We start from the raw sequence: 15998 nt of genomic DNA, 5'->3' as shown, positions 1-15998 counted from the left end.
TAAGCGACACAGATTGTCTCATTGAGGTACTCGCCGGTCACCTTGGTGTCTCACCCAGACTCTGAGTATGGCTCTTACTGCGGTGACACTCTGATGTTACTGAGGAGGATGTGGGCGTTACCACTGCAGTGACTGCACTACTGGAGACAGGGCTAGAAATGTCTCCCTGTTCTTCACCTGCCACCACAATAATATCGCTCCCTGATTCCTGACCAACTTCAATTGGTTTACTTTTTCTACTTTCTTTTAACTTAAGTAGGTGATCCTCCCACACGATAGTGTGGTGTATTTTTAGATGACTTGCTTGTCCTCCGGTACCATAGTTTGTACCAAGCTTACCACGCCGAACACCTTGCCGACAAATTGAGCATATAGCAACGTTCTCCTCCTTGGCGCTAACAGAAAAGAAGTCCCAAACTGGGGAGGAGAACTTTCTGGCACTGCTGGATGGGCCACTTTCAACACCAGATGAACTTGAGGGGGTGCTTGAAAATATGTGACCCTGTCCACCTACACTGTGACTTTTACTACCACTACCTACTGAGATGGTTGAGCTAGTTGTAGGTCCCTGCCGGGCCTTGGAAAATATGGCAGCTGGAGGTATTGGTGGTGTAACCTGTGTTGGTGAGATCCGTGCTACATCCCGCTCAGTAGCAGCCTTTCTGGATAGGGTGAGAATGTCGGTCTCCAATCCCTTTGGGGCGGGAGTAATGTGCGTGATGACTGGCTCGTCTTCATCAACATCATCACCCCCCTCTTCTACATCTACCTCCATAACTCTAAGTTTTTCTGGGACCTTCCTTTTCAGAAGCATTGTCTTGTGGCGTATATCACTCTCAGACCGAGCTGGTGGGACCCAAGTGTCATCACGATCATCAGAAGCGGGGCTTGAAGAAGAAGATGATGGACTAAGCCTCCTTTTCCTTGCTGGTGGTCTGGAAGACAATAGATCTTCTGAAACAGTGGTTTGACTTTGCTCCACTTTGTCTGCAGGAAGCTCGATTTCCTGAAATGCCCCTACGTCAGGAGCAACAACTACTATGGTGGGCTGTTGCGGCGGCTGCTGCTGTTCTTGTTGCGGCGGCTGCTGCTGTTCTTGTTGAGGCGGCTGCTGCTGTTCTTGTTGCGGCGGCTGCTGCTGTTCTTGTTGCGGCGGCTGCTGCTGTTCTTGTTGCGGCGGCTGCTGCTGTTCTTGTTGCAGCGGCTTGACACTGATCTGCTGAGTTTGCGCCTGCGTTGAACTTGATTGTGTACTACTTTGCGGTAATGACATTTCTTCAACATCGCTGCTCGTTAGTAGACTGGCTACCTCTGCGACACTAAAGCCCTTGGGCCTAGGTTGGTGGGGTTGGACCGCTGTGCTGCTCCCAGCTTGGTTCCCGGACAACGCTTTGGTGCCAAACAAAAACATTGGCCGGCACACCACCAGTCGTAGTTAATGGCACTTCCTTTTTCTGTTCCTTCTTCTCACCGGCAACTTTCTTGGTACTGGACCTGGTACCTTTCTTTGGGGCCATCTTCTTCAGATGTCAGGCAGGATGCAGATGCACAACAAGTTCTGGTCACACGTGGACGTGATGCGCAGCAGGACTTCTGTCTGGCTGGCAGTACAACGGGTAGCCGGGTGATGCTGATGACACCTCCTACTCTGCCTTTTGTGAACCTAAAAGCAAATAAGACAGGAGAAGAACATCAGTGAAATGTTGCATTTGTTGTTGTTGTTCAGTTACTTAGTACTGTACTAGTGCAAACAAAAGATAGTCTAGCCATTTATGACTTTTTTTTAACTAGAGCTATGTTATACTGCTAGTACTGTGTACAGCCACACACTTCACTCTCAGGAAGGATAGGAAAGTTAATAATAAACAACAAAATAAACATTTAATGGAAGTGGGGTGGACCATTGCATTATTTGAGCATCTCAGCATCCATGGAGCTGCTGCTGGCAAAGGGGGTGGATGGATGGAAGCAGTAAGCCAAAGAGCCAATAGGAAAACCATGCAGGCCTATGGCAAAAGCAGGACACTAATAACTCACAGTCCAAATACCTAAAAAGGCCACCACCCACATGGACACACACAAATCACAAACAAGCCGGGGGCCTGGGAAACACCAGGAGCTGACAAAAGGCCTATAAAAGACAGGTAAAGGATGCCTGCTAAAGCACACTCTCCTGCCTTTTTAATGCAACAAAATGTAAATACGAACATTCACAGGCCCCAAAAAGCTCTGCAGGGTGCATGAATTGCACACCAACACACCAGACAGATACAACAAAAGCATGTCTTTAAGACAACCAACATCAGAAAGGCCACCCCAAAAAACACACTTCCCCAACTCAATCCAATGCCATCCATGCCCAAAATGATGTCTAAAAATTCAATAGACCACACAGAAAGCACTTGATTAATAAAGCTGTGGCTACCTGCTCTGATCCTAGTGGATGAAAAAGCAGGCCTGTTGGCAGACAAGGCCAGGCAAGCTTGCAGGCCTAGGCTTCACAATGACCACCAGCCACATGGCCAGGCCCAACAACATCACAAAGGCCACCCCAAAAAACACACTTCCCCAACTCAATCCAATGCCATCCATGCCCTAAATGATGTCTAAATTTAACAGATCACACAGAAAACACTTGATTAATAAAGCTGTGGCTACCTGCTCTGATCCTAGTGGATGAAAAAGCAGGCCTGTTGGCAGACAAGGCCAGGCAAGCTTGCAGGCCTAGGCTACAAAATGGCCAAAAGCCACATGGCCAGGCCCAACAACATCACAAAGGGCACCCCCAAAAAACACACTTCCCCAACTCAATCCAATGCCATCCATGCCCTAAATGATGTCTAAATTCAACAGATCACACAGAAAACACTTGATTAATAAAGCTGTGGCTACCTGCTCTGATGCTAGTGGATGAAAAAGCAGGCCTGTTGGCAGACAAGGCCAGGCAGGCTTGCAGGCCTAGGCTTCAAAATGGCCACCAGCCACATGGCCAGGCCCAACAACATCACAAAGGCCACCCCCAAAAAACACACTTCCCCAACTCAATCCAATGCCATCCATGCCCTAAATGATGTCTAAATTCAACAGATCACACAGAAAACACTTGATTAATAAAGCTGTGGCTACCTGCTCTGATCCTAGTGGATGAAAAAGCAGGCCTGTTGGAGGACAAGGCCAGGCAAGCTTGCAGGCCTAGGCTTCAAAATGGCCACCAGCCACATGGCCAGGCCCAACAACATCACAAAGGCCACCCCCAAAAAACACACTTCCCCAACTCAATCCAATGCCATCCATGCCCTAAATGATGTCTAAATTCAACAGATCACACAGAAAACACTTGATCAATAAAGCTGTGGCTACCTGCTCTGATCCTAGTGGATAAAAAAGCAGGCCTGTTGGCAGACAAGGCCAGGCAAGCTTGCAGGCCTAGACTTCAAAATGGCCACCAGCCACATGGCCAGGCCCAACAACATCACAAAGGCCACCCCAAAAAACACACTTCCCCAACTCAATCCAATGCCATCCATGCCCTAAATGATGTCTAAATTCAACAGACCACACAGAAAACACTTGATTAATAAAGCTGTGGCTACCTGCTCTGATCCTAGTGGATGAAAAAGCAGGCCTGTTGGCAGACAAGGCCAGGCAAGCTTGCAGGCCTAGGCTACAAAATGGCCAAAAGCCACATGGCCAGGCCCAACAACATCACAAAGGCCGCCCCCAAAAAACACACTTCCCCAACTCAATCCAATGCCATCCATGCCCTAAATGATGTCTAAATTTAACAGATCACACAGAAAACACTTGATTAATAAAGCTGTGGCTACCTGCTCTGATGCTAGTGGATGAAAAAGCAGGCCTGTTGGCAGACAAGGCCAGGCAAGCTTGCAGGCCTAGGCTTCAAAATGGCCACCAGCCACATGGCCAGGCCCAACAACATCACAAAGGCCACCCCCAAAAAACACACTTCCCCAACTCAATCCAATGCCATCCATGCCCTAAATGATGTCTAAATTCAACAGATCACACAGAAAACACTTGATTAATAAAGCTGTGGCTACCTGCTCTGATCCTAGTGGATGAAAAAGCAGGCCTGTTGGCAGACAAGGCCAGGCAAGCTTGCAGGCCTAGGCTTCAAAATGGCCACCAGTCACATGGCCAGGCCCAACAACATCACAAAGGCCACCCCCAAAAAACACACTTCCCCAACTCAATCCAATGCCATCCATGCCCTAAATGATGTCTAAATTCAACAGATCACACAGAAAACACTTGATCAATAAAGCTGTGGCTACCTGCTCTGATCCTAGTGGATGAAAAAGCAGGCCTGTTGGCAGACAAGGCCAGGCAAGCTTGCAGGCCTAGACTTCAAAATGGCCACCAGCCACATGGCCAGGCCCAACAACATCACAAAGGCCACCCCAAAAAACACACTTCCCCAACTCAATCCAATGCCATCCATGCCCTAAATGATGTCTAAATTCAACAAACCACACAGAAAACACTTGATTAATAAAGCTGTGGCTACCTGCTCTGATCCTAGTGGATGAAAAAGCAGGCCTGTTGGCAGACAAGTCCAGGCAAGCTTGCAGGCCTAGGCTTCAAAATGGCCACCAGCCACATGGCCAGGCCCAACAACATCACAAAGGCCACCCCCAAAAAACACACTTCCCCAACTCAATCCAATGCCATCCATGCCCTAAATGATGTCTAAATTCAACAGATCACACAGAAAACACTTGATTAATAAAGCTGTGGCTACCTGCTCTGATCCTAGTGGATGAAAAAGCAGGCCTGTTGGCAGACAAGGCCAGGCAAGCTTGCAGGCCTAGGCTTCAAAATGGCCACCAGCCACATGGCCAGGCCCAACAGCATCACAAAGGCCACCCCCAAAAAACACACTTCCCCAACTCAATCCAATGCCATCCATGCCCTAAATGATGTCTAAATTCAACATATCACACAGAAAACACTTGATTAATAAAGCTGTGGCTACCTGCTCTGATCCTAGTGGATGAAAAAGCAGGCCTGTTGGCAGACAAGGCCAGGCAAGCTTGCAGGCCTAGGCTTCAAAATGGCCACCGGCCACATGGCCAGGCCCAACAACATCACAAAGGCCACCCCAAAAAACACACTTCCCCAACTCAATCCAATGCCATCCATGCCGTAAATGATGTCCAAATTCAACAGACCACACAGAAAACACTTGATTAATAAAGCTGTGGCTACCTGCTCTGATCCTAGTGGATGAAAATGCAGGCCTGTTGGCAGACAAGGCCAGGCAAGCGTGCAGGCCTAGGCTTCCAAATGGCCACCAGCCACATGGCCAGGCCCAACAACATAACAAAGGCCACCCCATAAAACACACTTCCCCAACTCAATCCAATGCCATCCATGCCCTAAATGATGTCTAAATTCAACAGATCACACAGAAAACACTTGATCAATAAAGCTGTGGCTACCTGCTCTGATCCTAGTGGATGAAAAAGCAGGCCTGTTGGCAGACAAGGCCAGGCAAGCTTGCAGGCCTAGGCTTCAAAATGGCCACCAGCCACATGGCCAGGCCCAACAACATCACAAAGGCCACCCCCAAAAAACACACTTCCCCAACTCAATCCAATGCCATCCATGCCCTAAATGATTTCTAAATTCAACATATCACACAGAAAACACTTGATTAATAAAGCTGTGGCTACCTGCTCTGATCCTAGTGGATGAAAAAGCAGGCCTGTTGGCAGACAAGGCCAGGCAAGCTTGCAGGCCTAGGCTTCAAAATGGCCACCAGCCACATGGCCAGGCCCAACAACATCACAAAGGCCACCCCAAAAAACACACTTCCCCAACTCAATCCAATGCCATCCATGCCGTAAATGATGTCCAAATTCAACAGACCACACAGAAAACACTTGATTAATAAAGCTGTGGCTACCTGCTCTGATCCTAGTGGATGAAAAAGCAGGCCTGTTGGCAGACAAGGCCAGGCAAGCTTGCAGGCCTAGGCTTCAAAATGGCCACCAGCCACATGGCCAGGCCCAACAACATCACAAAGGCCACCCCCAAAAAACACACTTCCCCAACTCAATCCAATGCCATCCATGCCCTAAATGATGTCTAAATTCAACAGATCACACAGAAAACACTTGATTAATAAAGCTGTGGCTACCTGCTCTGATCCTAGTGGATGAAAAAGCAGGCCTGTTGGCAGACAAGGCCAGGCAAGCTTGCAGGCCTAGGCTTCAAAATGGCCACCAGCCACATGGCCAGGCCCAACAACATCACAAAGGCCACCCCCAAAAAACACACTTCCCCAACTCAATCCAATGCCATCCATGCCCTAAATGATGTCTAAATTCAACAGATCACACAGAAAACACTTGATTAATAAAGCTGTGGCTACCTGCTCTGATCCTAGTGGATGAAAAAGCAGGCCTGTTGGCAGACAAGGCCAGGCAAGCTTGCAGGCCTAGGCTTCAAAATGGCCACCAGCCACATGGCCAGGCCCAACAACATCACAAAGGCCACCCCAAAAAACACACTTCCCCAACTCAATCCAATGCCATCCATGCCGTAAATGATGTCTAAATTCAACAGACCACACAGAAAACACTTGATTAATAAAGCTGTGGCTACCTGCTCTGATCCTAGTGGATGAAAAAGCAGGCCTGTTGGCAGACAAGGCCAGGCAAGCTTGCAGGCCTAGGCTTCAAAATGGCCACCAGCCACATGGCCAGGCCCAACAACATCACAAAGGCCACCCCAAAAAACACACTTCCCCAACTCAATCCAATGCCATCCATGCCCTAAATGTGCTTGAAAATGAAATACATTCAAAAAACAACAAAAGGAACAGATGCTTCATCATGCACACACACACCCATGAGGCCATGCCCATGGCTAGCTCGGGCCTACTACTACTACCCACAAAGTTAAAAAAAAAAAAAAAGGAATGATGATAATTATCAAAAATAAATTGTAGTTACAACAACTGCAATGCCCACAATCAAACAAACACAACAACCACTTACTTGTAAAATATCCTATTCCAAAAATCCTCAAATCCAATTGCAATGATGCAGCAGACAAAAAGAGTGATCTTTCCAGCTCCAAATCCAAAGGCAGAATGAGCAGGAGATGGACAAAGCACTTGGAGGAGCCTGCTGGACAGGAACAGGAAGTTGGAGATTCTGTGTCACTTCCTCCCTCTCTCCAACCTTTAAAAAAATGACTCCTTGCACAAAAAAGAAAAGCCAAATGTCAATGTAAGGAGTTGTTTTCATCCAAAATCAGCATTTGCAGAAGGTTTCATGCTGCTAGAGCCGATATTCCTCTCCAAATTGAAAATTTTATGTTCTTGAGTTCTCGAGCTTCACATTACTTCCGCCGGCGTGTCGAAAAAGACATGATCGCGTTCTCTTCTTTGTCCCTGTCGCGTTGGATATGACGTGTTCGGGGTCTCTTTCTCCTGTTCGCGTTCGATTAGACTTGCCCGCGTCCTCATCCTCTGGCTCGCGATGTAGAATGACGTGTTCGAGATCTCAATCTTCTCATACTCGTGCGGTGCATGATCGCGAGAAGAAAGACGTGATCGTGCGACAAATGACGTGATCGCGCGACAAATGACGTCAATGCGGCCGCAAACTGTCGCGAGACAGCGCAAAATGGCTACCAAAATCCAACATCTCGTGGAGAACGCGACCGGGTCGGGAAAACTTGTCGGCGAACGCGGGGATTCAGGCAAGGCGATCGCGCGAACGCGAGAATGTATTTTTTTACAGCGCGAGCAAGAAACAAATTATGGCTAAGCAGCGGAATGCGGAAATTTTGACATTTTCGCGCTTTCCGCGGAACGTGAAAATGCCAAAATATCGCAATTTCCGCGAACGGAATGGAATTTTGGCCCAGGCCTACTACAGACACACATGTGGCAAGTGTCAAGGTGATGTGTGCCACATAGTGCCCCATCACACATGACATGTGTCCACAGGTCATAACACATCAATTGTGCAACTAGATGAGATGACCTGTGCAATATCACTTGCTAACACACCTAGGGCCTGCACATGAAAATATGGAATGACAAGTACTTGATGGACATCCATGTGCGACTCGTAGCCCTCCATTCCTGGCATGTGTACGCCTGTATTACCATTGTAAGCGTGTGAAATGCGTACCCGTACGTGTACTACGCTTACTACACGTATGTGTACTACCAGTGTGTACACGTACGTGTACTACCAGTGCGTACATGTATGTGTACTACCAGTGCGTACCTGTACGTGTACTACCCTTAGTACACGTACGTGTACTACCAGTGCTTACACGTATGTGTACTAAGATAGTACACGTACATGTACTACCAGTGCTTACACGTACGTGTACTAAGGTAGTACACAGTACACATACGTGTACTACCTTAGTACACGTACGTGTACTACCAGTGCGTACACGTACGTGTACTACCCTTAGTACACGTACGTGTACTACTAGTGCGTACACGTACGTGTCAAACGCACTGAACAACTGGTGCCATAGGGGTACATGTGAAACGCACCGTACCTGTGTGTGGATTTAAAAATTACATAGGGGACACATAAGGGACAGGTATTAGGCCCAAAATGCATGCTGGTTGTCATGGAGACAGAGTTTTCAGTTCAAATTTGTCCATCAGGTGTCCTGGAAAAGTCAGTTGGCCAAAAAATACAATGTTGCAAAGTGGTTGTTGACTTGACATGATGCTCAAAATTTGAACGATGCAAATGCTGTCACTGGTGTATGTTTAAAGGGATTGGAGTAAACGTACGATGCAAATGATTCAGACCAATCACTATGTACTCCTCAAAATGAATTCCCCTCAGCAAGACAGATATAAGGCAGCCAGAACCCATGAGAGGGCACTTGCCTGTACAACTTTCCAGTCAACAACATTGCTGCTGTCTCAGCTTCCTCTGGCCATGTCACGTGCTGTGGAGAGGGCCCAGCCATTCACCCCTGAGGAGAATGAGGCCTTGCTGAACGCCCTCCTCCCACAGTACACCAGCCTGTATGGGAGACCAGGGGAGCAGGTGAGTGCTGAGTCCACTAGCTTTGCCGATGCACCTGTTGTGTGACTGTCAATATTGTGTCCAGGTGGGACACACATGCAATGTTGTTTAGAGTGTGTCCCGGGGGGGTCATGCTTATGTCTCTCATGCAGAACATTCTGTAGTTCCTGTGTGCACTCCTCACTTGCATAGTGCTTACAGTGACTTTCACTGCATAGCGCATGACACATTCAGCCTGGCAAATCCTTTGTGACTTTTTTCCTGTGGTCCTGAGGTGATTCAGTGGTCCCCCCGGTGTGACAGGTGACTCTACCCACAGATGTGGATGAGTTGAGTGGACCTGTGGTGAGAGTCTCCAAATGATGTTTACGACATCATGGACATTGATGTGTTTGAATGTTCCTTGTCATGTGGGTGAGTGTCTATGTGAAGTGTTGCACCACAGCTGCATGGTGGAGGCAACAGATCTACCCATCTGATGTGACAAGTGAGCCGTGCTTTGTGTCTGACTTGCAGAGCTAGCACGACACCTGTGACTCCCCACTGGCAAATGGCACATGTGCAGAGTGAGGGTTGTATTAGCTGTTGTCAATGACTGGTGAGTGATCTGTGCCTGGGTGTGTCTGTCTAGTCTGCTGAGGGTGCGTCAGTGGAGTGGGACATGTGACTGCTGGGCACATGCTGGCCATCAGCCTGCTGTTGCATGTGCTGCAAAGTGTGTGGCATGATCAGTGATGTGTTGCACCCCTCATGCCACCTGTTAACTTCCAATGCCATGTAATGCATTGGCGCTTGCACACAGGCCAATTTCTTGTTGTGAATGAAGCTATTCATGTCAGCATCCTATGCCCTGTTCAACATTTCAAAGATGTTCTAATGTGTGTCTCTGGGACATGGAGCAGGTGTCTTGATGTTGTGTCACTTTGTCATCCTGACAGGTACGAGAAGGGAGTGATCTGGAACAACGTCGTCAGGGACGTGAGATCTGCGGGGGAGCATAGTCGGCAGTTGCCTCAGGTCCGCAAGAGGTGGCAAGACATCCGTTGCTGGACCCGGTGGATCGCCCGGGTCCAGCTGGAGCTGGACCCTCCTCGCCCCCACGGCAGCCGCCGACGCCTGACCCCCCACATGAGACGTGTCCTGGCGGTGGTCTTCCCTGACCTCGATAGGCAGTTACAGGAGAGACTGTAGCAAGGAGGGGGTAGGTACATGGCTTTTTGTCGTGTTATGTGTTGCCAGCATTAGGAAGGGCTATTTTGCATTAATACACTCCCAGAGTTTATATGTGCAGTGCATTTTCTGTTCCCCAATGTCACCTGGGGCTCTTTTTCATCCCTTCCCCTCCTTGACATGTGTCCCCTGGTCTGTGTGTAATAACATTTGCACATGTTCATCTAGGGTGCCAGTAAATCTCAGTGCACATAGCTTTCTGCATCCTGTGTGAGGGTGGTCTGTGACTTGTGTTGGTACCTTGCCTGTGCCATGACCTGTTCACTATGTTGGTGGTCCTTATTTGTTGTCACTGGTGATGATTCTCAACATAGGAGTGTGAGCTTTCAACTGAACACCCTTGCAGCATGCATGACCAATGTTGTGGCCTCAGACATGATGTGCATGAGTGGGAGATATGCATAGTGCCATGACGGTTGAACATGGTACAGTCAGCTCATTCCAGGACCACGGAGCAGTGTGCCCACTACAGTCCCCTGAGACAGCCTGCCCTCCGAATCATGTGTGTCATCCAACACTGTGCACATTCACTGTGGGTTCAGCATAGGTCTGCCTCTGTGGCATTGTTCCCTGGCCTAGTTAGTATTTTTCAAATGTGTGCTACATGTGTCCACTGGACAGGGATACACCATTTTGCTTGTGCATACTCACACTGGGCAGTGCCTGTGTGGCTATTCACAACAATCTGTTGATGGTTGTTTGTCACAAATATGTGTTGCCAGCCCCACGAGGTGATGTTGTGTAAATGAAGCAAGTTTTCAAGCACAGTTATTGTAACCCTGAATAAGAGGTGTCACTTCTTGATCGGTATCAGTCACATTGACTCAGGTATGGGGGGGTGTGCGGGAGGGGCATACATGTGCTACCCTGATTTTTCATTGCCAGGTCTGACTTGTGTGTGAGAATTCGCTGTACAGAAACTCACCGTGCAGTGCCCCTGTGATGTTGGCCAGTGCTTAATGTTCCTGCTTTGCAGCCTGTGTCAGTTTTTGACAAACATGTATCCTGCTCATACATTTTTTGCAGCTGTGTGTGGTTCAGATGCTACGCAGTTGTGACTTTGTGTGCTGACATCTGTGGGTACATTCTGGCTTGCCATGAGGGTGTCCCCACAGTACAGCTAGGCTTTTTTTCAAAGCAATTGCAGGCCCATTAGCTTATGCATTGTCCTGGGTGTGGACATGTGTGCCACTCCAGATGACAGGCAGTAGGTCATATGTGTAGCCAACTGTGTAATCAGGTGACGGATAGCCATGTGACAAATGACATTATTCAAGTTGTTACTCTAAGAAATTGTACCTTGGCACTCACAGCACTTGTCAACAGTTCTTCATGTTTTAAATGTGGTCATTTGATGATTTGTGTTAAGAACACTGATGTGCCTGCATGAAAGATATCTCCAAAGGAAGTGCACACCAAACGGCATTTCCACTTTCATTGAACACACTGGCACCTTTTCAAAGGAGCCACTGTTTCAATTAATTGGTGTTGCAGATTCTCCATATACATGTTCCCACAGTGGTCTTGATTTTGTGAGACTCCTTTTTTGTTGGTGATACAAACTAAAGAGTCTCAAGACATCAAGACCTCCGTAGGCACATGTATATGTACTTTCTGCAACACCATTTCTTTCTAACAGTGGCCTCTTAGAAAAGGTGCCAGCTTCTTCAATGACAGTGTCAATGTACTTTTGTATGCACTGCCTTGTGCGACATATTTCATCCAGGCACATGAGTGTTCTTTTCACGAAATGGCGAATTGGAACATTCAAAACATGTCGAATGTGTAAAGTATCGTGAGTCCCAAGGTACCAACATTTGTTTGTTTTGGGTTCCAAAGGACTTACAGGGCGCTGAGTGTGGTGACACCTTGAGTATTGAGGTTTGTTAGTTTACCTTGAGTGCACCACTACTGTTTCTTTCAGGGTAAACAAGAGGTGTCATGACTTCATTGTATTGCTGTGCTCACTGGTTCACAGACACTAGCTTCTCAGTGTATTTCTCATTCAAGTTGTGGCCTTTTGTGTATTTATTTTCCTGGTGTCCAAGTAGCATGGTGGGTCTACCAACTGGGCAGTACAGGGCTTACATATGTGCGGAGTAATCTAGCTGTTACTCATGATGCATTGCTTGATATGCACTGTGACCAATTGTTCTTTTGCTCATGTGTCAGATGTATACAGGTGACTGATGCTTTTTTGTTTCTTCTCCTTGCCCACAGCATCATCATCCACAAGCGAGGGAGACACCTGCATGAACCTTGAGGAGGGACACAGCGACAGTGCCACCAGTGCTGTGGAGGCAGAAGGAGCCAGTGGTATGAAGGGCGAGTGGAGTCAGTTGGAGGACCTGTCTGGAGGCGAGAGCATGTACGACACCGACGGGTCCCAGGCTGACATCCTTGAGGAGGCGGGGGATGCAACAACAACTGGCATTATCCCACCATCTGTACCCGCCTCCTCCATTGCAATCTCCGCCCTCCCAGTTGCTCCCATCCCTTCTGTCCGTGCAGGGTCCCACCGTGTCTCCTTTGGAACAGGCACCTCACCCCCTGCCCCTGTCACCCCTGCTGCCCTAGGGGAAGAGTCTGTGGACACACTGCGGCAGTTGCAGGTTGGTCAGGCATCGATGCTTCATATCCTCCCTGAACACACTAGACTGCTCACACAGTTGGTGTCGTTGGTGGAGGGCATGTCATCAACGATGGCTGAGCAATGCAGGATTCTGCGGTCCATGGACTCTTCACTGACGGAAGCAGTTTCTCTCCTGCGGCGCTCCGTCCCCCCCTAGCCCGGACCCATCCACACTGCCCTCTCCCATGCCTGACCAACGCACACACAGACAGTCATGGGCACGCACCCCAACAGACACATCCAGCACACCCCCAAGTAAGGCAGAGCGCACACATCCTGGCACGCACACTCAGGGGATGTAGTCACACCCACAGGGTCTGGGGGCAAACGGCAGACATGCAGCCACAGTCAGAGTCCGCAGTACTCACAACCCAGTTCCTCCAAAACCACTCCCCTTAGCTCCCCTGCCAAACTGTCACCCAAAGAGGTCTACATGGCTGGTCTGGCCCTCAGCCCCACTGTGACACCACCCCGCAAGTGGACAAGGAAGTCCCCAGGCAGGGGAGTTGAGTCCCCCCCATGTCCACCCCCTCCCCCAAGAGCGCTGCACCCCATCACTTGGTCACCCCCCCTCCGTTGGCCCTGGGGTTTCTTCAGGTGCAGGGGTTACTCTGGACGACCTGGCAGCAGTGTGCAGCGCCAAGCTCATCTCCACCTTTGGCGCTGCCCCTCCCCCTGTGGTGGAGACGTCCAGCCCTGCACCCACTACACCTACCCAACCCACTCCTGTCCCTGCGGTGCCTGGTACCCCCACTGATGATGCCCCCCCCCCCGGTCGACAAACCTTGAGGTTACTTTGTGCAGGCAAGGTAGGGGTGGACACAGTAGCCTACGTCCACCCTTGGACTAGAACTATGGACTGGCCATTGGCCTTTGTAAATAGTGTCTTCTTAATTTATTATTTTTGTGTGCTGAATAAAGCCTTTTCTTTTAGTTTCAACACTATTGCATTTCAGGTACTTGATGTTGGTGATGAGGCTCATGAAGTTGGTGTTCTGGTAATGTGTTAGGGTTCTGAGAAATGTTTTTGTATGATGGTCATGAGGTGGACCATGGTATCTGTGTGCCATCACAATGTCTGTGCAAATAATCATTGGTAGTGTGTGTTCATTTGGTTTGGAGACATTGTCCCAAGGAGTGTTCCTTCCTCTGTGGCACCTGACATGTTCCCTGCAAACAGTTGCACAATTGTTGTGCTGACCTGTGTCAACATATCCTTTGTTGGTGACGGATCCCTTCAACAATGGGCATGCCTGCTCACCGATGTCTCCTGCTGAATCGTCTGTGCCATCCTTGCCAGTCACTGTACTTGTGTTTTGGGTATGTAGGTATGGCATCAGGGAACAATTGCCCCTTTTCAGCACTATGCATGTGTGTAATTACGGCCTAACACACAAATGGTACGTGTTATGCAGGGTATTTGGGCACCTGACTCACAATTGTGGGCATTGTATCTAGTGGCATTGAACCCTATTCCTTCCATGAGAGACAACATCTGGGTGGCTGGACCAGCACCTGGACATTTCTATCACTCCTGGGATGTGCGTGACAGTGTGTGTTCCCTTTGGCTTTCTTAGTTTTGTATGCAGTTCCATGACTATACAGTCTGTTGGCATGAAATCAGGGTGTGTATTGTGCTGCATCCGCCATAGGTGGGTATGCATGTGTTATATGTCCTCACACCCACATATGGTGTGTCATGCAGTGTGTGAAAAACATCCATCCTCCTGGGAGTGGGACACTGCTGGGAGTCCTCTGCACCCACCCCAATATCTCTGTCCACTGCTGGGAGTACTCTGCACCCACCCCTCATATGCCTGGACACTGCTGGGAGTCTTCTGCACCCACCCCCATATCTCTGTCCACTGCTGGGAGTCCTCTGCACCCACCCCTCATATGCCTGTACACTGGTGGAGTCCTCTGCACCCACCCCTCATATGCCTGGACACTGCTGGAGTCCTCTTCACCCACCCCTCATATGCCTGTACACTGCTGGAGTCCTCTGCACCCACCCATCATATGCCTGGACACTGCTGGAGTCCTCTGTACCCACCCCTCATATGTCTGGACACTGCTGGTAGTGATATGCACCCACCCCCATGTCTCTGTCCACTGCTGGGAGTCCTCTGCACCCACCCCTCATATGCCTGGACACTGCTGGAGTCCTCTGCACCCACCCCTCATATGCCTGGACACTGCTGGGAGTCCTCTGCACCCACCCCTCATATGTCTGGACACTGCTGGTAGTGATATGCACCCACCCCTCATATGCCTGGACACTGCTGGGAGTCCTCTGCACCCACACCTCATATGCCTGGACACTGCTGGAGTCCTCTGCACCCACCCCTCATATGCTTGGACACTGCTGGGAGTCCTCTGCACCCAACCCTCATATGCCTGGACACTGCTGGTAGTGATATGCACCCACCCTTCATATGCCTGGACACTGCTGGAAGTCATATGCACCAACCCACGCACCCCCTTGGAGCTGTACACTGCTGGCCAGGACCTACACACACAACAATATGAAGGTAACATGCTGGGCCAGTCCTCTATGCCCACATTCCTGGCGTGTGTACCCCTCGTATCCAAAATGTACGTGTGGTACGGACCGTACCCATGCATGTATGCGTGGATACGGTCCGTACCTGAGTTGTCATAGGGCCGTAGGGGTACGCACCGTACCCACGCATGTATGCTTGGGTACGGTCCATACCTGAGTTGTCATGGGGCTGTAGAGGTACGCACCATACCCACGCATGTATGCGTGGGTACAGTCTGTACCTGAGTTGTAATGGTGCCATAGGTGTACATGTGGTACGCCACGTACCCACGCATGTGTGCGTGGATACGGTCCGTACCACTGTTGTGATGGTACCATAGGGGTACGTGTGGTACGCACCATACCCACGCATTCATGCGTGGGTACGGTTCGTACCACTGTTGTAATGGTGCCGTAGGGGTACGTGTGGTACGCACCGTACCCACGCATTCATGCGTGGGTACGGTCTGTACCACTGTTGTCATGGTGCCGTAGGGGTACGTGTGGTACGCACCGTACACGTCCACTTCCGTTGTTGCGGTACGCAGGGGTT

The sequence above is a fragment of the Triturus cristatus genome, chromosome 2_2 (assembly GCF_964204655.1).
Source record: "Triturus cristatus chromosome 2_2, aTriCri1.1, whole genome shotgun sequence".
Taxonomy (NCBI): Eukaryota; Metazoa; Chordata; class Amphibia; order Caudata; family Salamandridae; genus Triturus; species Triturus cristatus.
Note: the sequence above shows the minus strand (reverse complement) of the source record.